The following is a 23,716-nucleotide window of genomic DNA, read 5'->3' on the forward strand; positions in this document are numbered from 1 at the left end:
AGATATTTTGATACAGGCATACAGTGCATGACAATAATATCAGGAGAAATGAGGTATTCACCATCTCAAGCATTTATTTCTTTGTGTTATAAACATTCCAATTATACTCTTTAGATTTATTTATTTATTTATTATTTTTTGAAACAGAGTCTCACTTTGTCACCCAGACTGGTGTGCAGTGGCGCAATCTTGGCTCACTGCAACCTCTGCCTCCTGGATTCAAGCGATTCTCCTACCTCAGCCTCCCGAGTAGTTGGGACTACAGGCGTGCACCACCAGGCTTGGCTAAGTTTTTTGTATTTTTAGTAGGGACAGATTTTTGCAATGTTGACCCGGCTGGTCTCGAACTTCTGACCTCAAGTGATCCACCCACCTCGGCTTCCAAAAGTGCTGGGATTACAGGCATGAGCCACCACGCCTGGCCTATTTATTTATTTATTTAGAGACAGTCTTGCTCTGTCACCCAGGCTGGAATGCAGTGGCATGATCTTGGCTCACTGTGGCCTCCACCTCTGGGGTTCAAGTGATTCTCCTGCGTCAGCCTCCCGAGTAGCCAAGATTACAGGCATGTGCCACCATGCCTGGCTAAATTTTGTATTTTTAGTAGAGATGGGGGTTTCATCATGTTGGCCAGGCTGGTCTCGAACTCCTGAATTCAGGTGATCCGCTTGGCTCAGCCTCTCAAAATGTTAGGATTTACAGGCATGAGCCACCACGCCCGGCCCGGCCTAGTTATTTTTAAACGTACAATAAATTATTGTTGACTGTAGTCCCTTTGTTTTCCTGTCAAATAATAAATCTTATTCATTCTATGTAACTATATTTTTGTACCCATTAAACATCTCCACTTTGCCCCCACTACTTCCGCTACCCTTCTCAGCCTATGGTAACCATCATTATACTCTCCATCTCCATGAATTCAATTTTTTTTTTTTAGCTCCCACAAATGAGTGAGAAGATTGTCTTTTCCTGTCTGTTTTATTTCATTCAACATAATGTCTTTTAGTTCTATCTATGTTGTTGCAAATGACAGAATCTCATTCTTTTTTATGGCTGAATAGTACTCCATTGTGTACATGTACCACATTTTCTTTATCCATTCATCTGTTGATGAACACTTAGGTTGCCTCCAAATCTTGGCTATTGCAAATAGTACCACAGTAAACATAGGAGTGCAGATATCTCTTCAACATAGTGACCTCCATTCTTTTGTGAATATACCTAGCAGTGGGATTGCTGGATCATATGGTGGTTCTCTTTTTAGTTTTTTGCAGAACCTCTATACTGTTCTTCGTAGTGGCTGCACTAATTTACATTCCCACCAACAGTGTACAAGAGTTCCCTTTTCTCCACATCCTTGTCAGCATTTGTTATTGCCTATTTTTTGGATAAAAGCCATTAAAACTTGGGTGAGATGATATCTCATTGTAGTTTTAATTTCCATTTCTCTGGTGATTGATGATGTTGAGCACTTTTTTATATACCTGTTTGATACTTGTATTTCTTCTTTTGAGAAATGTCTATTCAAATCTTTTGCCCATTTTTAAATTGGATTATTAGATTTTTTTCTATTGAGTTGTTTGAGCTCCTTATATATTCCGGTTGTTCATCATTTGTCAGGTGAAGTTTGCAAATATTATCTTCCATTCTGTAGATTATCTCTTCACTTCATTGATCCTTTCCTTTGCTGTGCAGAAGCTTTTTAACTTGATATGATCTCATTTGTCCGTTTTTTCTTTGGTTGCCTGTGCTTGTGGGGTATTACTGAAGAAATTTTTGCCCAGCTTGTTGTCTTTGAGAGTTTCCTTAATGTTTTCTTGTGTTAGTTTCATAGTTTGAGGACTTAGATTTAAGCCTTTAATCCACTTTTACTTGATTTTTACATATGTTGAGAGAAAGGGGTCTAGTTTCATTCTTCTGCATATGGATTATTCAGTTTTCCCAGCACCATTTATTGAAGAGACTCTCCTTTCTACAATGTATGTTCTTGGCACCTTGTCAAAAATGAGTTCAATGTAGATGTATGGATTTACTTCAGGATTCTTTATTCAGTTCCATTGGTCTATGTGTTTCTTTTTATGCCAGTCCCATACTGTTTTGGTTGCGTAGCTCTGTAGTATAATTTGAAGTCAGGTAATGTGAGTTCTCCAGTTTTGTTCTTTTTGTTCAGGATGGCTTAGGCTATTCCAGGTCTTTCATGGGTTCCATCAAAATTTATGATTATTTATTTCTATTTCTGTGAAGAATGAGATTGATACTTTGATACTGAATCTGCACATTGCTTTGGACATTTTAACAATATTGATTCTTCTAATCCATGAACATGGAATGTCTTTCCATTTTTTGTGACCTCTTAAATTTCTTTCATCAGTGTTTTGTAGTTCTTATTGTACAGATCTTTCACTTCTTTGGTTAAGTTATTTCTAGATAATTTATTTGTAGCTGTTGCAGATTGGATTCTTAAATTTTAAATTTCTTTTTCAGATTGTTCATTGTTGGCATATTTAAATGCTATTGATTTTTGTATATTGATTTTATATCCTGTAATTTTTTGTAATTTACTTCTCAGTTCTAATAATTTCTTGATTAAGTCTTTAGGTTTTTCTAAATACAAGATTACATCATCTGCAAGTAAGGATAATTTGACTTCTTCCATTTCAATTTGGATGACCTTTCTTTCTTTTTTTTTTTTTTTTTTTTGAGATGGAGTCTCACTTTGTCGCCCAGGCTGGAGTGCAGTGGTGCAAACTCGGCTCACTGCAAGCTCCGCCTCCTGGGTTCATGCCATTCTCCTGCCTCAGCCTCTCCGAGTAGCTGGGACTACAGGCGCCCGCCACGATGCCCGGCTAATTTTTTTTTTTTTTTTTTTTTGTATTTTTAGTAGAGATGGGGTTTCACCGTGGTCTCGATCTCCTGACCTCGTGATCCGCCCGCCTCGGCCTCCCAAAGTGCTGGGATTACAAGCATGAGCCACCGTACCCGGCCAACCTTTATTTCTTTATCTTATCTGATTCATCTAGCTAAAACTTCCAGGACTATGTTGAATAATGGTGGTGAAAGTGGGCATCTTTATCTTGTTCCAGATCTTGGAGGAAAGATTTTCAGGTTTTACCCATATGTAGATGTGGTTCTTTTCTATATGGCTTTTATTGTGTTGAAGTATGTTTTTTCTCTATCCAGTTTTTTTTTAGGTTTTTTAAATTTAATCATGAAGAGATGGTGAATTTTATTGAATGGTTTTTTTGTATCAATTGAAATGATCATATGGTCTACATCCTTCATTCTTTTTATATGATGTTTATATTGATTGATTTGCATATGTTGAACCATCCTTACATCCTGGGGATAAATCTCACTTGATCATGATGAGTGATGTTTTTAATGTGTTGCTGAATTTGGTTTGTTAGTATTTTGTTGAGGATTTTTTGTATCAATGTTCATCAGAAATATTGGCCTGGAATTTTCTTTTTTTGTTGTGTCTTTGTCTGGTTTTGTTATCAGGGTAATACTGCCCTCATAGAATGAGTTTGGAAGTATTCCCTTCTCCATTATTTTTTGGGATAGTTTGAAAAGGATTGATATTCGTTCTTTAAATGTTTTATAAAATTCTACGGTGAAGCCATCATTTTCTGGGACTTTTCTTGATAGGAGACTTTTAATTACATCTCAGTCTCATTACTTGTTATGGGTCTATTCAAGTTTTTTATTTTTTCCTGGTTCAATCTTGATAGGTTATATGTGTCTAGGAATTTGTCCATTTCTTCTAGGTTTTCTGATTTATTGGCATATGGTTGTTCTTAGTAGCTTCTAATGAACCTTTGAATTTCTGTGGAATCAGTTGTAATTTTTTTTAAATCTCTGATTTTATTTATTTAAGTCTTCTTTTTTTCTTAATCTTCCTCCAGGTTTGTTGATTTTGTTTTCAAAAAACTTTTCAAACTTTTCGAAAAATTTTTCAAAAAACTAACCTTTTGTTAATCTTGTGTATTGTTATTTTTCTCTTTCCAATTTCATTTGTTTCTGCTTTCATCTTAGTTATTTCTTTGTTCTACATTTTAATGTAGGCACTTATTGGTATAAACTTTGCTCTCAGTATTGCTTTCACTGTATTACAGAGATATTAGTGTGTTGGGTTTCCATTTTAATTTGTTTTAAGGAATTTTAAAATTTCCTTCTTAATTTCTTCATTGACTCACTGGTCATTCAGGAGCATAGTGTTTAATTTCTATGTGTTTGTATAGTTTCCAGCATTCCTCTTGTTATTGATTTCTAGTTTTATTCCATTGTGGTTTGAGAAGATACTTGATATGATTTCAGGTTTTAAAAACATTTTAGGCCAGATGTGGTGGCTCATGGCTGTAATCCCAGAACTTTGGGAAGCCGATGGGGGCGGATCACAAGGTGAGGAGATCAAGACTATCCTGGCCAACATGGGAAAACCCCATCTCTACTAAAATACAAAAAAATTAGCTGGGCATGTTGGTGCATGCCTGTAGTCCCAGCTACTCAGGAGGCTGAGGCAGGGGAGTCCCTTGAACCCAGGAGGCAGAGGTTGCAGTGAGCCGAGATCACGTCACTGCACTCCAGCCTGGCAGCAGAGTGAGACTCTGTCTCAAAAAAAAAGAAAAAAAAAATAAAGTCTGTCTTTCAGATCTATGCACTGAGGAGAAGCATATGTATTCTGCAGCTGCTGGATGAAATATCTGTTAGGTCCATTTGGTTCATAGTGCTAAGTCCAATTTTTTTGTTGCTTTTTCAGTCTGGATGATCTGTCCAATGCTGAAAGTGGGATGTTGAAGTCTCCAACTATTACTGAATTGGGGTCTATCTCTTTCTTAGCTATAATAATATTTGCTTTATATATCTGAGTGCTTCAGTGTTGATGCATATAAATTTATAACTATTACATCCTTTTGTCGAATTGACCCCTTTATCATTATATAATGACCTTTTGGTCTCTTTTCATAGTTTTTCATATTGAATTCTATTTTATCTGATATAAGTGTAGCTACTCCTTTTTTCGGTTTCCATTTGCATGGAGTATCTTTTCCCATTCCTTTATTTTTAGTCTATGTGTGTCTTTATAGGTGAAATATTTCTTGTAGCCAGCAGATCATTGGTTCTTTTTTTTTTTTTAATCCATTCAGCCACTCCATTTCTTTTTATTGGAGACTTTAGTTCACTTACATTCAATATTGTTATTGATAAACTAAGGACGTACTCCTGCTATTTTGTTGTTTGTTTTCTGGTTGCCTTATGATCTTTCTCCCTCCCTCCCTTTTTCTCCCTCCCTCCCTCTCTCCCTCTCTTTCTCTCTCCTTCCCTTCCTTCCTCTTCCCCTTCTGTTGTTTTTGTGAAGGTTCTCCTCTCTGACGGTATGTTTTAATTTCTTGCTATTTTTGTGTGTTTGTATCTGTTGTAGGTATTTCAGGGTCACCACAAGGCTTTCAAATAACATTTTGTAACCAATCATTTAAAACTAATGACAACACTGCTTGTAAAACCAAACAAACAAAAAAGCAGAAGGAAAACTAATAAAAATTCACACTTGTATTCATCTCTCCCACTTTTTAACTTCTTGTTGTTTCTATTTAAATCTTATTACACTATGTCTTAAAACATTGTTGTAGTTATTTTTGATAGTTTTATCTTTTGATCTTTATATGGAAGATATAAGTAGTTTACAGACCACAGTTACAATGTTATCATATTCTGTATTTGTCTGTGTACTTCCTATTAGCAGTGAGTTTTGGACCTCCAGATGATTTCTTTTTGCCCATTAACACCTTCCCTTTCTGACTGAAGTACACCATTTAGCTTTTCTTGTAGGACAGGTCTTCAATTAATGAAATCCCTCAGTTTTTGTTTGTCTGGGAAAGTCTTTATTTCTTCTGCATATTTGAAGTATATTTTCACTGGATAAAAGTTTTTTTTTCCTTCAGCACTTAAAATATATCATGCCACTCTCTCCTGTTTTGTAGGGTTTCCACTGAGAAGTCTGCAGCCAAACTTAGTGGAGCTCCATTGTATGTTATTTGTTTCTTTTCTCTTGTTGCTTTTAGGATTGTTTCTTTATCTTTGACCTTTGGGAGTTTGATTATTGAATGCCCTGCAGTAGTCTTCTTTGGGTTAAATCTGCTTGGTGTTTTATAACCTTCTTGTACTTGAATATTGATATATTTCTCTAGATTTGGAATGTTTTCTGTTATTATCTCTTTGAATAATACTGTCTACTCTGGTCTACCTCTCACTACTTCCTCTTTAAGGCCCCATGTATTAATCTGTTTTCATGCTACTGATAAAGACATACCCAAGACTGGGAATAAAAAGAGATTTAATTGGACTTACAGTTCGACATGGCTGAGGAGGCCTCAGAATCATGGTGGGAGACGAAAGGCACTTCTTACATGGCGGCAGCAAGAGAAAACGAGAAAGAAGCAAAAGCAGAAACCCTTGATAAACCCAGCAGATCTTGTGAGACTTACTCACAATACAAGAATAGCAGGGGAAAGACCATCCCCCATGATTCAATTACCTCCACCTGGGTCCCTCCCACAACAACGTGGGAATTCTGGGAGATACAATTCAAGTTGAGATTTGAATGGAGAGACAGCCGACCCATATCTTTCTGCCCCTGGCACTTCCAGATTTCATGTCCTCCTCATATTTCAGTACCAATCATGCCTTCCCAACAGTCCTGCAAAGTCTTATTTCATCATTAACCCAAAAGTCCACAGTCCAAAGTCTCATCTGAGACAAGGCAAATCCCTTCCACCTATGAGTCTGTAAAATCAAAAGCAAGCTAGTTACTTCCTAGATACAATGGGGTACAGGTATTAGGTAAATACAGCCATTCCAAATGGGAGAAATTGGCCAAAAAAAAGGAGTTACAGGGCCTATGCAAGTCCAAAATCCAGTGAGGCAGTCAAATTTTAAGGCTCCAAAATGGTCTCCTTTGACTCTAGGTCTCTCATCTGGGTCACACTGATGCAAGAGGTGGGTTCCCATCATCTTGGGTAGCTCCGCCCCTGTGGCTTTGCAGAGTACAGCCTCCCTTATGGCTGCCTTCACAGGCTGGTGTTTAGTGTCTGCAGCTTTTCCAGGCACATGGTGCAAACTGTCCATGGATCTACCATTCTGGGGTCTGGAGTATAGTGGCCCTATTCTCACAACTCCACTAGGCAGTCCTCCTGTGGGCACTGCCTGTGTTGGGATTTTGACCCCACATTTCCCTTCTGCACTGCCTGTCAGAGGTTCCCCATGAGGGCCCCACCCCTGAAGCAAACTTTTGTCTGGGCATCCAGGCATTTCCGTACATCTTCTGAAATCTAGGTGGAGGTTCCCAAACCTCAATTCTTGACTCTGTGCATCCGCAGGCTCAACACCACATGGAAGCTGCCAAGGTTTGGAGCTTCCACCCTCTGAAGCCACAGCCCGAGCTGTACATTGGCCCCTTTCAGCCAGGGCTGGAGTGGTTAGGACACAGGGAACCAAGTCCCTAGGCTGCATGCAGAACAGGTACCCTGGGCCCAGCCCACAAAACTACTTTTTCCTCCTGGGCCTCCAGGCATGTGATGGGAGGGGCTGCTGTGAAGGTCTCTGCCATGGCCTGGAGACATTTTCCCCATGGTCTTGGGAATTAACATTAGGCTCCTTGCTACTTATGCAAATTTCTGTAGCCAGCTTGAATTTCTCCCCAGAAAACTGGGTTTTTCCAAACACTGCATGTTCTCACTCATAGGTGGGAATTGAACAATGAGAGCACTTGGACATAGGGTGGGGAACATCACACCCCGGGGCCTGTCGTGGGTTTGGGGGCAGGGGGAGGGATAGCATTAGGAGAAATACCTAATGCAAATGATGAGTTAATGGGTGCAGCAAACCAACATGGCACATGTATACCTATGTAACAAACCTGCATGTTGTGTGCATGTACCCTAGAACTTAAAGTATAATTTACAACTAAAATAAATAAATAAATAAGAAAAATGGGTTTTTCTTTTCTACTGCATCATTAGGCTGCAAATTTTCCGAACTTTTATGCTCTGTTTCCCTTTTAAAACAGAATGCTTTTAAAAGCACCCAAGTTACATTTTGAATGCTTTGCTACTTAGAAATTTCTTCTGCCAGATACCCTAAATCATCTCTCTTAAGTTCAAAGTTCCACAAATCTCTAGGGCAGGGACAAAATGCCACTAGTTTTTTTGCTGAAATATAATAAGAGTCACCTTTGCCCCAGTTCCCAACAAGTTCCTCATCTCTACCTGAGACCGCCTAAGCCTGGACCTTACTATCACTCTCAGGCTTTTGGTCAAAGCTATTCAACAAGTCTCTAGGAAGTTCCAAACTTTCCCACATTTTCCCATCTTCTGAGCCCTCCAAACTGTTCCAACCTCTACCTGTTACCCAGTTCCAAAGTCACTTCCATATTTTTGGGTGTCTTTTCGTCAATGCCCTACTCTACAGGCACCAATTTACTCTATTAGTCTGTTTTTATGCTGCTGATAAAGACATACCTGAGACTTGGAAGAAAAAGAGGTTTAATTGGACTTACAGTTCTGCATTGCTGAGGAGGCCTCAGAATCATGGTGGGAGGCGAAAAGCACCTCTTACGTGGCAGCAGCAAGAGAAAATGAGAATGAAGCAAAAGCAGAACCCCCTGATAAACCCATTAGATCTCGTGAGACTTATTCACTACACGAGAATAGCAGGGGAAACTCGTGAGACTTACTCACTGCGAAAGAATAGCAGGGGAAAGACCATCCCCCCATGATTCAATTACCTCCACCTGGGTTCCTCCCACAACACATGGGAATTCTGGGAGATGCAGTTCAAGTTGAGATTTGAATGGGGACACAGTCAAACTATATCAGGCTAGTAACTCATAGATTTGCCTTTTTGAGCCTATTATTTAGATCTTGTAGGCATGATCCATTGTTTTTTATTCTTTTTTTTTTTTGCCTGACTATTTATTTATTATTATTTTTTTTTTCACAGAATGCTTCTGTGTAGTTTTTTTTTTTTATTATACTTTAAGTTTTAGGGTACATGTGCACAATGTGCAGGTTTGTTACATATGTATCCATGTACCACGTTGGTGTGCTGCACCCATTAACTTGTCATTTAGCATTACGTATATCTCCTAATGCTGTCCCTCCCCCCTCCCCCCACCTAAATACATGTCTTCAAGCTCGCTAATTCTTTCTTCTTCTTGATCAATTCTACTATTGAGAGACTGATTCAGTCTTCGGTGTGTCCGTTGAATTTTTCAGCTCCAGAATTTCTGCTTGATATTTAAAAATTATTGTAATCTCTTTGTTAAATTTCCCTGATAGGATTCTGAATTCTTTTTCTGGGTTGTCTTGAAGTTTGTTGTGCTTCTTCAAAACAAGTATTTTGAATTCTCTTGTCTGAAAAGCCACTATCTCTGTTTCTCCAGGATTGGTCCTTGGTGCCTTATTTAGTTCATTTTTTGAGGTCATGTTTTCCTGGATGGTGTTGATGCTTATAGATGTTTGTTAGAGTCTGGACATTGAAGAGTTAGATATTTGTTGTATTTTTTACAGCCTGGGCTTGTTTGTTCCTGTCTTTTTGGAGAAGACTTTCCAAGCATTCTAAAGGAATTGAGTATTGTGTCCTAAGTCTTTGATCACTACAGCTATATCTGCATTAGGGGGCACCTCAAACCAGTAACACTGTGACTCTTGCAGACTTGTCAAGATCACCTTGATTTCTTTGATAAGATCCAAGAGAATTTTCTGGAACAAGAGGCAAAGACTCTTGTTCTCTTTCTTTACTTTCTCCAAAGCAGACAGAGTCTCCCGCTCCATCCTGAGCTGCCTGGTATTGGCAAAGGGGTGACACAAGCACTTGGTGGCTACCATCACTTGGACTGTGGTTAGTCAGACCTGAAGCCAGCACAGTACTGGGTCTTGTCCAAATTCGGAGGCGACCACTGCCTGGTAATTGCCAATCTTCATTCAAGGCCAGAATTGCCGGGAGCCAGGGCCGGGAATCAGGAACCTTAGGATTCTACCTCCTGCTCTATTCTACTCCACCCAAGCTGGCACCCCCACCACAAGACAAAGTCTTTCCCACTCTTTTCTCTTCTTTCCTCAAGTAAAAAGAGCCTGTCCTAATGGCCACCACAGCTGGTATTGTGCTGGGTCACATCTGAAGCCAACACAGCACTAGTTCTCACCCAAAGCCCACAGCAACTACTGCCTGGTTACAACTGATATTTATTCAAGGCCCATGCAGATGATGAATGCCGCCAGAACTGGGTTCTCCCCTACAAGGCAGCAGGTTCCCTTCTGGCCCAGGATGTATCTAGAAATGTCATCCCGGAGCTAGATCCTGGGATGTGGGCCTCAGGACACTGCTTGATGCCCTATTCTACTGTGGCTAAGCTGGTGTGCTAATTGCAAGACAAAGTCCTTTTTACTCTCCCCTCTCTTCTCCTCAAGCAGAAGGAAGGAGTTTCTTCTGGAGCTGTGAGCTGTGCTGCCTTGTGTTGGGGAAGGGCTGACACAAGTACTCCTGGGCTGGCCTAGCTGGTGTCTTATAGGTTGTGTGTACCCCACGTCCTCTGGCTCAGGGTCCAGCATGGCACCAAGACTTGACCAGGAATTGCAGTCCTTGTGGCCTAGACTGCCTTTCATGTTTATTTAGGACCCCAAAGCACTTTAGTTCACAGTCGGCCTAGCTGGAACTCAGATACCAACCACTGGGAAGGATGATTCCCCTCTGGCTGTGGCTGGTCTAAATGCTCCCTCCATTGGCACTGGCTGAATTCTGCCATGTGTTTCTTTTGCTGTGACAGATAGCACTGAGTTCCAATGCAAAGTCCCACAATCACTGTCCTCTCCCTCTGCCTATCACACATACTCTCTCTCTGTGCCATGCAGCTAATGCTAGGGGGTAGAGGTAATGTTGTTGGCAATTCAAGACTGTCTTTTCTACCCTCTTCAGTGCCTCTTTCCTTGATATGTTGTTAAAATCAGGCACTGTGATTGTGTACCTGATTTTTGATTCTCATGAAGGTGCTTCATTATGTGGATAGTTGTTCGATTTGGTGTCCTGTGGAGGGGATAATGATTAGAGGATTCTATTCAGCCATCTTGCTCCGCCACCTTCTCTCCAGACACTTTTGTAAGTGATGATACCAGTCATTTAGTCTGTGCCTAAAAAACTGAGGATTCTGGGAATTTACCATGTCAATGCCATCTTTGTAAGATTATTACCTAAGAAAAATGGGTGCTCTTTACTTTAAGAGTAGAAAACAAAAAGAAGTCAGAAGTAGCCACATCAGGACTGTAAGGTGGATGCTTAATAATGTTTCATCAAAACTCTTGTAAAATTAGGCTGGGTACAGTGGCTCACAACTGTAATCCTAACACTTTGGGAGGCTGAGGCAGGCATATCACTTGAGGTCAGGATTTCACCAGCCTGGCCAACATGGTGAAACCCTGTCTCTACCAAAAATACAAAAATTCACTGGGCGTGGTAGCACATGCCTGTAATCCTAGCTACTCAGGATGCTGAGGCAGGAGAATCGCTTGAACCTGGGCGGCAGAGGTTGCAGTGAGCTGAGATCACACCACTGCACTCCAGCATGGGCAACAGAGTGAGACCCTGTCTCAAAATCAAACCAAACCAAACCAAAACGAACGAACAAACAAAACTCCTCCTGTAAAACTGACCTTGTTTGATGGGAAGAATGAGCAGGAACATTGTCATGGTGAGGAGGGACCCTCCGATGAAGCTTTCCTAGGCATTTTTCTGCTAAATCTTTGACTAAGTGTCTCAAAACGCTCTCATAAGCAGATGTTATTCTTTGTCTCTCCCAGAAAGTCAACAAGCAAAATGTCTTGAGCATCTCAAACAACTGTTGCTATGATCTTTGCTCTTGACTGGTTTACTTTTGCTTTTACTGGACCACTTCCTCCTCCTGGTAGCCATTGCTTTGATTATGCTTTGTCTTCAGGATTATACTTGTAAAGCCTTTTTTTTTTAATCTCCTATTACAATTCTTCGAAGAAATGCTTCAGATCTTGATCCCCCTTGTTCAAAATTTAATTGAAATCTCTGTTCTTGTCTGAAGCAGATCTGGTCACAAAAGTTTTGGCACCCATCACATGGAATATTTACTCAACTTTAATTTTTAGTCAGATTTATGTAAGCTGAACCAATTGAGATGTCTGTGATGTTGGCTTTTGTTTCTGCAAGTAATTGTTGGGCCCTTTCAATTAGAGCACAAACAAGATAATTTTGTTCTTGCAAATTGATATGGATGGCCTGCCACTGCAGGCTTCATCTTTAACATCATCTCATTCCTTCTTAAAGTGAATTTTCTATTTGTAAATTGATTATTTATTTGGGGGCATTGTCCTCATAAACTTTTCATAAAGCATGATTGATTTCACCATTCTTCCACTCAGTCTTCACCCTGAATTTGATGTTTGCTCTTGCTTCAATTTTGGTGGAATTAATGTTGCACTGAAAGGGGCTCTTTTCAAATTTATGTCTTATTCTTCTTAGTGCCTCAAACTAGATCCTATTCAGACATGTTATAACAAGTTAGGGAGAATTTATTTTAGTGCAAATTTTTTTGAAATTCATGCATAGCTTTTAATAATATACACTATCCATCAACATTTTGAAGACCCCTCATATAGTACCTACTAGTTTATGAAATTTCAATAAAAATTTAAAACCCTTCAGAAAAATAATTACAAATGGCTAAGTGTAGATGTTAATATTTATTATCTTAGACATTTTTAATTAAAAAACAATTTGTTTAAAATATGCAACTCATACATTTTGTTTTTTCCTGAATTCATAGTCGTATATAAAGGTGCTTGTCCCTAGCCTGCCACACCCACTGTCTTTCAGATTGTGCCTTGATACTCCTTCACATCATTATTTGCGGTGACAATACTAGAGAAATAAATTGTCCATTGATAAGGCATACCACGGGTTTATTTCATTATGCCAATTTTAAAGCTACTTTCTTTTGTGACCAGAACATTTTTTCAGACGTTAATTGGTTGGTCTTTATTTGGCATTTGATCAGAGGAGAGACAATGTTGACAAAGCAGACATTTTCAGCGTCTTTGTCATTTATTCACTAGTGGGAATCTTTATCTGTTCTCTGCCTTCATGTCTTTGGTAACCTCAGACCAGTCCGGTATATCTTAATTTGATCTTGTTTTCCAGGCCAAAATTCAGTTTTTCTGTGCCTCACAGGCTTAGTATTCTCACTAATGATGATGTCTATCCGTTGTTATCTGAAAGTCCTCATTTTCCTCTCAGTTTTTTACAGCTGAGATCAGATTATTCTGATTCTATTTATAGCAGTATTTGTAGCTTTTAACTAGTATTTTTGCCTCTTAATCAAATAAATGTAACACAGCTAGTGTCTGAAGTAAAATGTGACTAGTTTATATCAAATATGGTAACTTTCATACATAAATATTTAAACTTGTTTAATCAAGAATAAAACCATTTATGAAGATACTCGGGAATTGCTTTTCCCAACACTATGATATTAGTAATCTGGGTAGGACTGCCAGATGTAGCAAATAAAAATACAAGACACCCACTTATATTTTAGTTTCATATAATTAATGACGAATTTTTAATATCAGTATGTTCAATGCAGTATTAAATTCCATGTGGTTTCACTGGGCATTTTATATTTTAGCTGCCACCCCTAAATTTTCTTCATAGGGGCATTGATTCTTGTAGTAGTTGCCCTACTGAAATCCTTTAGTAAAATAGAAACAAAGAGCTAACAAGTTATGAATTCTTTTTATGAAATATTGTCATGCCCCCCACTTATGTAATCTTTTTGCCCCATCACTTTGCCAAAGTTTCCTTCATTCTCTACGGGCAGTGGTCCTGTGGTGTTGCAATACCTGCTCTCAGAGGGTAGGGCCAGACCACTCTTTTGCCCCACTTAGCCCAGTCTCATCTCCATCTCTCCCTAACTGTTGGGTTACAGACATTCCTCTGGTGGCAAAAGCAGAGGTGTCCTCTGGGCTGATACTCAGGATCACAATGCTGCGTCTTTGTTATTTAAAGACTCAAAATCAGCCACCACTCCTTTTTACTCTCTGTGGCTCTCAAATTTGCTGCATTTGTGAAAAATTATCTGGTTTACACTATTCCAGTTTTATTTCAGGGCTGTATCACTTACATTATGAGCTTGAATACAATATCACAGCCATGATTAGCAGGAAATACTAACTTGGAAGAGTGCTATTTCCAGTGGCTATTTGGATAATTGGAGCATAACATCCTCTTCATAAAGCATTTTAGCCTAGGCTGAGTTGAATAAAGATTTAAGCAAAATGTGTGTTTTATAAACCTGTGTAAAATCTTCTTTGGTTCTTCTTTCCTATACATCAGGAAGATAGTATTGAGAACTACAATGTGATGACTTGCTCCAGGGTTACCTCCAAGCAACCCTTAGGAAAGTGTGATTTTGAACAATGAGATAATTTGTTTCATGTGGGTAAAAATGTCGTGAACCATGGCATTGATTATGGCAGTAGTTCCATTGGATAACATTCTGCCTTACAATGGATTTTATAAACTCTCTTCCTAGGGAGACAGCTCAGAGCATTTCACAGGGCAGATGTGAGTGCCCAACAAAGAAAAATTTGCCCCATCCTAGCTTTCATATGTGCATCAGTGTGAGGCATGACTCACCTTCCACTTAAGCAGCGATATAACCTCTTTCTTCATACTCTGCCTTTCTGCCTTGGTTCACCATTTTCTTCTTTCTATCATATGGATCATTTATAATAATAATTATTCAACAAATATTTGTTCAGCCCCTACTACATTTAGGGTACTAGATGTGTTACTATAAGGTGCTGCCTGTAGTGGCCAGGAGATTATCTTTCAGTTAGTGGAAGTAAGATATGTTTTAGACTAAGGCAGTATGTAAAAAAGTGTTATATAAGTATATACAACTTGGTATTATAGTAACATAAGGGAAAAAGGTGTTTTTACTTGGGTGTTTTACATTATGCAAGCACTGTGGAAGGAATCTGATGATCTATATAGATGAGCAGGATTTCAGTAGGGGAAAATGTGGGATGTAGGATCATTCATTCATTCAGAGGAAATTGCACAAAAGCCTTGAAGCTTAAAGAAAAGCACAACTTTGCAGAATAGAATGTGATTCAGATGGAATGGAATTAGTTCTTTTTTTCTATTTGAGGGTAATATTATAGATGGAGTTGAATGGTATATGGGAACAAAATAGTGCTTCAGGTAGATTAACCTAAAAGTAGTGTACAGACTGATTGAAGGGCAGAAAGTTTAGGGAATTGATTATTTGAAATAGTTTAGGCATAAAGTGGTAATATCCTGACCGATTAATAGATGGTAGTGCCAAAAAAGAACACATGGTTTAGCTGGCCCAAACAGTGGTTGGTTTGTCTACTTAGACAATATATTGAATAATATTGTCTATTTTTCATAATATTTTCATATTGTGAACTACTTAACACTTACACTGAATTACCTTAACACTAACCATATTTTCATATTGTGAACTACTTAACACTTATGCCTAATTACCTTAACACTTATAACTAATCACTATGCAAAGTAAGAACAGTCTTGTGTATGTAATTTGTTATCAACCACTTAAAACTTTGGAAAAATGAAAGAGTTTTTATTTGTAGAACCGGGTCTAAATAAAAAGGCAAGGCCAGACAAATTCCTGGAAAGAAACCTTCTTTTAGCCCTAGAGCCACTGAATCAAGTCAAAATACCTTCCACAAATGGCAACTTAATACTTAAGGAATAAGTGAAGTTACTTTTACAGTTTCTTAATTTTAACAGCAGTTGCATTTGCTTTCTTTTTATTACAAATTCAGACTTTAAAAATGTTCTCTTCGCTGCATGAGAGTCAATTAGGAAAAAGTTACATAAAAATAATTGTTCCTCATGACATACATATCAAAAGCAAATATGTATATTGATTAAAGGGGTAGAAGGGAATTTCAAAAGAGAGAAGGACCTTAACCATAAACTGTTTCTGTCTCATATGGTATTAAGAACAGCAAAGAACCTGAGCCTATTAAGCACTATAATCCAGAGGTACACTGAATGGGAATTTTCTGATCCTTACCTAACCTTGATATCAATCTACTACTTCAAGCTATTTTTCTGTGAAAAAGTTAACATGTAAACTAAGATACCTGAGATTTAAAAACAAAACCTATTGTAATTTGCTTCTAACAGTGTTTTATACACATTAATTATGTAATTCATCTGTCACTTTAATAAGAGTGATTTTAAAATAATGCAGGGATTGAATATGTCTTTATCTTTTTTACTTTTTCATATAAAATGAAGTAAAACTCAATGAGCAAACCCTAAACAGTTTTTTAAATTATTTTGGATGAATCAAATAATAGTAGGATTTTCCATTTCTGTTTTAAGATAGAGATCCATTTTGTTTTGTTCATAGTTTATATAATATGTAAAATTATTTTTATATATCATCTTTGATATTAGAAATGACATTTTGGTATGTGTTTTGCTGTGAAATTTTGGTTTGGAAGTCTGTGAATCCTTGTCATTATCTTTGGTTATGGTACAAATTATTACCTTTTGCTACTCCTGTTGACTAAATGATGTTGGGAGATAATTTAAATTTCAAAGCAAAAATTTTAAAACTTGAGTGTGTCTCCATCTTGGGGAATAGATGGTTATCCTGCCTGCTTCTCTAATTCTGATTTATTCAGTACTCATTTACCTAGTGCCTACTAAAGTCTCAGGCACCAGGGAAGCAAAGTAAATAAGAATTGGTCATGGTCGACCTACAGGTGGCAATCAAATGGGGGTATTCAGACATGGACACTAGTTAATTAAAATAGCAGAGTGAAAGCCCAGAGGACTAATTGGTTAAGTGAGGAAAAGGGAGAGAAGACTTCCACAATCACTCTTTGTAGTCAGCTCAGAGATGGGAGTGGGAGTTCACTCCATTGCGGTTGAGAATAAAAAGGATACTTGACTATGTGGATAATTCTGAATTGAGTTTTATACTTCAGTTTTAAATGTGGAATGAAAGTTCTGTTAGACCAGTAATTCTCAAGTAACAGTTTGTGGCCTTTTGCTGGTGGCTACATAGACACTTGTTAAAAGTACAGACTGCCTGGAGGTACTGTGTTCTGAAAAAGCATCTCAAGTGATTCTAATAATCAGTGAGGTATGACACCTACTTTAATAAAGATCCAGGAGAGAGAAAATAAATGGTAGATGAAGTCACAGGAATGGATAAGATTTCCCTTGAAAGTGTGGAGAGTAAGCAAAGCAGAAGACAAGAAGTAAGCAGAGAAGGAGCCAGCAAAGAAACTAAAAAGGAATATACTGTGTCCAGGAGCTAGGACGTATATTTACCTGAGTCTTCTAATTCTTAGAATGGTAATCCTCATTTCTGAATTGACATATAGAGAAAAAATGTAGAAGAAAAATCTCTAGACTGCTATTTATGATTTGGCTTTATTCTAAAAGGGATTAATTAAGTTTCAACTTTGCCCTATCTCCAAAATATTTTGCCTACTTCTGGAGGAAGTATAAGCACAAAATCCATAGCAGAAACAGCAACTGACCCTCTCAAATAGAGAAAAATGAAGAAAGTAGAGTATCAGAAAAGAAAGTTGTAATATTAACCAGGCTTTTTAAAACAAAAAATACTCCATCATACAGTTACTAGATGGAATGAGGATATTTAATTTACTGAAGTGACCTTTATAATTGAGAACTAGAACTATTATAGTCTCTCAGGAACAAACCCTTCTGTTCTTAGCCATCCTATTCTTTTGTATTGATGTTGTTGTGATCCATGCATCTTCTACTTTTAGGTGACTAAAACCTTATGTTAATGGAAATGTGCTGTTATAAAAAGGAACACAATGGCAATTATATAACCTGAATTGGCATAAAAATTAATTGTCTTTTTCAAAATCCATATCCCCGAAATAGAATAAATGTTGATCCTGAAGGATTTTTAAAAAATATACATTGCCGGGGAATGGAGCCAAGAGGCCGAATAGGAATAGCTCCAGTCTACAGCTCCCAGTGTGAGGGACGCAGAAGACGGGTGATTTCTGCATTTCCACCTGAGGTGCTGGGTTCATCTCACTGTGGAGTGTCGGAAAGTGCGTGCAGTGCAGGACAGTGGGTGCAGCGCACCAAGTGTGAGCCGAAGCAGGATGAGGCATCGCCTCACACGGGAAGTGCAAGGGACAGGGAATTCCCTTTCCTAGTCAAAGAAAGGGGTGACAGACAGCACCTGGAAAATCAGGTCAGTCCCACCCTAATACTGCGCTTTTCCAACAGTCTTAGCAAACGGCACACCAGTAGATTATATCCTGTGCCTGGCTCGGAGGCTCCTATGCCCACAGAGCCTCACGCATTGCTAGCACAGCAGTCTCAGATCAAACTGGAAGGCAGCAGCGAGGCTGTGGGAGGGATGCCCACCATTGCCAAGGTTTGAGTAGGTAAACAAAGTGGCTGGGACGCTCGAACTGGGTGGAGCCCACTGCAGCTCAAGAAGGCCTGCCTGCCTCTGTAGACTCCACCTTTGGGGGCGTGGCATAGCCAAACAAAAGGCAGCAGATTCCTCAGCAGACTTAAATTTCCCTCTCTGACAGCTTTGAAGAGAGTAGTGGTTCTCCCAGCATGCAGCTGGAGATCTGAGAATGGACAGACTGCCTCCTCAAGTGGGTCCCTGACCCACGAGTAGCCTAACTGGGAGGCACCCCCCAGTAGGGGCAGACTGACATCTCACACGGCTGGGTACTTCTCTGAGACAAAACTTCCAGAGGAACGATCAGGCAGCAACATTTGCTGTTCACCAATATCCGCTGTTCTGCAGCCTCTGTTGCTGATACCCAGGCAAACAGGGTCTGGAGTGGACCTCCAGCAAACTTCAATAGACCTGCAGCTGAGGGTCCTGACTGTTAGAAGGAAAACTAACAAACAGAAAGGACATCCACACCAAAACCCCATCTGTACGTCACCATCATCAAAGACCAAAGGTAGATAAAACTACAAAGATGGGGAAAAAGCAGAGCAGAAAAACTGGCAACTCTAAAAGTCAGAGTGCCTCTCCTCCTCCAAGGAACACAGCTTCTCACCAGAAACGGAACAAAGCTGGATGGAGAATGACTTTGACGAGTTGAGAGAAGAAGGCTTCAGACGATGAAACTACTCTAAGCTAAAGGAGGAAGTTCGAACCCATGGCAAAGAAGTGAAAAACCTTGAAAAAAAATTAGACAAATGGCTAACTAGAATAATCAATGCAGAGAAGACCTTAAAGGACCTGATGGAGCTGAAAACCAAGACATGAGAACTACGTGACGAATGCACAAGCCTCAGTAGCCGATTCGATCAACTGGAAGAAAGGGTATCAGTTATGGAAGATCAAATGAATGAAATGAAGTGAGAAGAGAAGTTTAGAGAAAAAACAATAAAACGAAATGAACAAAGCCTCCAAGAAATATGGGACTATGGGAAAAGACCAAATCTACATCTGATTGGTGTACCTGAAAGTGATGGGGAGAATGGAAGCAAGCTGGAAAACACTCTGCAGGATATTATCCAGGAGAACTTCCCCAATCTAGCAAGGCAGGAAACATTCAAATTCAGGAAATACAGAGAATGACACAAAGATACTCCTTGAGAAGAGCAACTCTAAGACACATAATTGTCAGATTCACCACAGTTGAAATGAAGGAAAAAATGTTAAGGGCAGCAAGAGAGAAAGGTCGGGTTACCAACAAAGGGAAGCCCATCAGACTAACAGCTAATCTCTCGGCAGAAATTCTACAAGCCAGAAGAGAGTGGGGGCCAATATTCAACATCCTTAAAGAAAAGAATTTTCAACCCAGAATTTCATATCCAGCCAAACTAAGCTTCATAAATGAAGGAGAAATAAAATCCTTTACAGACAAGCAAATGCTGAGAGATTTTGTCACCACCAGGCCTGCCCTAAAAGAGCTCCTGAAGGAAGCACTAAACATGGAAAGGAACAACCAGTACCAGCCACTGCAAAAACATGCCAAATTGTAAAGACCATCAAGGCTAGGAAGAAACTGCATCAACTAATGAGCAAAATAACCAGCTAACATCGTAATGACAGGATCAAATTCACACATAACAATATTAACCTTAAATGTAAATGGGCTAGATGCTCCAATTAAAAGACACAGACTGGCAAATTGGATAAAGAGTCAAGACCCATCAGTGTGCTGTATTCAGGAAACCCATCTCACGTGCAGAGACACACATAGGCTCAAAATAAAAGGATGGAGGAAGATCTACCAAGCAAATGGAAAACAAAAAAAGGCAGGGGTTGCAATCCTAGTCTCTGATAAAATAGACTTTAAACCAACAAAGATCAAAAGAGACAAAGAAGGCCATTACATAATGGTAAAGGGATCAATTCAACAAGAAAAGCTAACTATCCTAAATATATATGCACCCAATACAGGACCACCCATATTCATAAAGTAAGTCCTTAGAGACCTAAAAAGAGACTTAGAGTCCCACACAAGAATAATGGGAGACTTTAACACCCCACTGTGAACATTAGACAGATCAATGAGATAGAAAGTTAACAAGGATATCCAGGAATTGAACTCAGCTCTGCACCAAGCAGACCTAATAGACATCTACAGAACTCTCCACCCCAAATCAACAGAATATACATTGTTTTCAGCACCACACCACACCTATTCCAAAACTGAACACATAGTTGGAAGTAAAGCACTCCTCAGCAAATGTAAAAGAACAGAAATTATAACAAACTGTCTCTCAGACCACAGTGCAATCAAACTAGAACTCAGGATTAAGAAACTCACTCAAAACCGCTCAACTACATGGAAACTAAACAACCTGCTCCTGAGTGACTACTGGGTACATAATGAAATGAAGGCAGAAATAAAGATGTTCTTTGAAACCAATGAGAACAAAGACACAACGTACCAGAATCTCTGGGACACATTCAAAGCAGTGTGTAGAGGGAAATTTATAGCACTAAATGCCCACAAGAGAAAGCAGGAAAGATCTAAAATTGACACCCTAACATCACAATTAAAAGAACTAGAGAAGCAAGAGGAAACACATTCAGAAGCTAGCAGAAGGCAAAAAATAACTAAGATCAGAGCAGAACTGAAGGAAATGGAGACACAAAAAACCCTTCAAAAAAAAAAACTCAATGAATCCAGGAGCTGGTTTTTTGAAAAGATCAACAAAATTGATAGACCACTAGCAAGACTAATAAAGAAGAAAAGAGAGAAGAATCAAGTAGATGCAATAAAAAATGATAAAGGGGATATCACCACAAATCCCACAGAAATAAAAACTACCATCAGAGAATACTACAAACACCTCTATGCAAATAAACTAGAAAATCTAGAAGAAATGGATAAATTCCTCGACACTTACACCCTCCCAAGACGGTTTAAACCAGGAAGAAGTTGAATCTCTGAATAGACCAATAACAGGCTCTTAAATTGAGGCAATAATTAATAGCTTACCAACCAAAAAAAGTCCAGGACCTGATGGATTCACAGCCGAATTCTACCAGAGGTACAAGGAGGAGCTGGTACCATTCTTTCTGAAAGCATTCCAGTCAATAGAAAAAGAGGGAATCCTCCCTAACTCATTGTATGAGACCAGCATCATCCTGATACCAAAGCCTGGCAGAGACACAACAAAAAAAGAGAATTTTAGACGAATATCCCTGATGAACATCGATGCAAAAATCCTCAATAAAATACTGGCAAACTGAATCCAGCAGTACATCAAAAAGCTTATCCACCACGATCAAGTTGGCTTCATCCCTAGGGTGCAAGGATGGTTCAACATACGCAAATCAATAAACGTCATCCAGCATATAAACAGAACCAAAGACAAAAACCACATGATTATCTCAATAGATGCAGAACAGGTCTTTGACAAAATTCAACAACGCTTCGTGCTAAAAACTCTCAATAAATTAGATATTGATGGGACGTATCTCAAAATAATAAGAGCTATCTATGACAAACCCATGGCCAATATCATACTGAATGGGCAAAAACTGGAAGCATTCCCTTTGAAAACTGGCACAAGACAGGGATGCCTTCTCTCACCATTCCTATTCAACATAGTGTTGGAAGTTCTGGCCAGGGCAATCAGACAGGAGAAGGAAATAAAGGGCATTCAATTAGGAAAAGAGGAAGTCAAATTGTCCCTGTTTGCAGATGACATGATTGTATTTCTAGAAAAACCCATCGTCTCAGCCCAAAATCTCCTTAAGCTGATAGGCAACTTCAGCATAGTCTCGGGATACAAAATCAATGTACAAAAATCACAAGCATTCTTATACACCAATAACAGACAGAGAGCCAAATCATGAGTGAACTCCCATTCACAATTGCTTCAAAGAGAATAAAATACCTAGGAATCCAACTTACAAGGGATGTGAAGGACCTCTTCGAGGAGAACTACAAACCACTCCTCAATGAAATAAAAGAGGATACAAACAAATGGAAGAACATTCCATGATCATGGGTAGGAAGAATCAATATTGTGAAAATGGCCATACTGCCCAAGGTAATTTATAGATTCAATGCCATCCCCATGAAGCTACCAATGACTTTCTTCACAGAATTGGAAAAAACTACTTTACAGTTCACATGGAACCAAAAAAGAGCCTGCATTGCCAAGTCAATTCTAAGCCAAAAGAACAAAGCTGGAGGCATCACGCTACCTGACTTCAAACTATACTACAAGGCTACAGTAACCAAAACAGCATGATACTGTTACCAAAACAGAGATATAGACCACTGGAACAGAACAGAGCCTTCAGAAATAATGCTGCATACCTACAACCATCTGATCTTTGACAAACCTGACAAAAGCAAGAAATGGGGAAAGGATTCCCTATTTAATAAATGGCACTGGGAAAACTGGCTAGCCATATGTAGAAAGCTGAAACTGGATCCCTTCCTTACACCTTATACAAAAATTAATTCAAGATGGATTAAAGACTTAAATGTTAGACCTAACACCATAAAAACCCTAGAAGAAAACTTAGGCAATACCATTCAGGACATAGGCATGGGCAAGGACTTCATGTCTAAAGCACCAAAAGCAATGGCAACAAAAGCCAAAATTGACAAATGGGATCTAATTAAACTAAAGAGCTTCTGCACAGCAAAAGAAACTACCAACAGAGTGAACAGGCAACCTACAGAATGGGAGAAAATTTTTGCAATCTACCCATCTGACAAAGGGCTAATATCCAGAATCTACAATGAACTCTAACAAATTTGCAAGCAAAAAACAAACAACCCTATCAAAGAGTGGGCAAAGGACATGAACAGACACTTCTCAAAAGAAGACATTTAAGCAGCCAAAAGACACATGAAAAAATGCTCATCATCACTGGCCATCAGAGAAGTGCAAATCAAAACCACAGTGAGATACCATCTCACACCAGTTAGAATGGCCATCATTAAAAAGTCAGGAAACAACAGGTGCTGGAGAGGATGTGGAGAAATAGGAACACTTTTACACTGTTGGTGGGACTGTAAACTAGTTCAACCATTGTGGAAGTCAGTGTGGCGATTCCTCAGGGATCTAGAACTAGAAATACTATTTGACCCAACCATCCCATTACTGGGTATATACCCAGAGG

General features: G+C 38.9%; 1 protein-coding gene across 11 annotated transcripts in view; it reads left to right on the plus strand.

Annotated features, from left to right (window-relative positions):
• RABGAP1L (RAB GTPase activating protein 1 like) overlaps positions 1 to 23,716 on the plus strand; it is an 865,831-nt gene that overhangs the window by 441,675 nt on the left and 400,440 nt on the right. The gene's annotated exons all lie outside the window — the stretch shown is intronic.

Source organism: Symphalangus syndactylus, chromosome 12, assembly GCF_028878055.3.
Source record: "Symphalangus syndactylus isolate Jambi chromosome 12, NHGRI_mSymSyn1-v2.1_pri, whole genome shotgun sequence".
Taxonomy (NCBI): Eukaryota; Metazoa; Chordata; class Mammalia; order Primates; family Hylobatidae; genus Symphalangus; species Symphalangus syndactylus.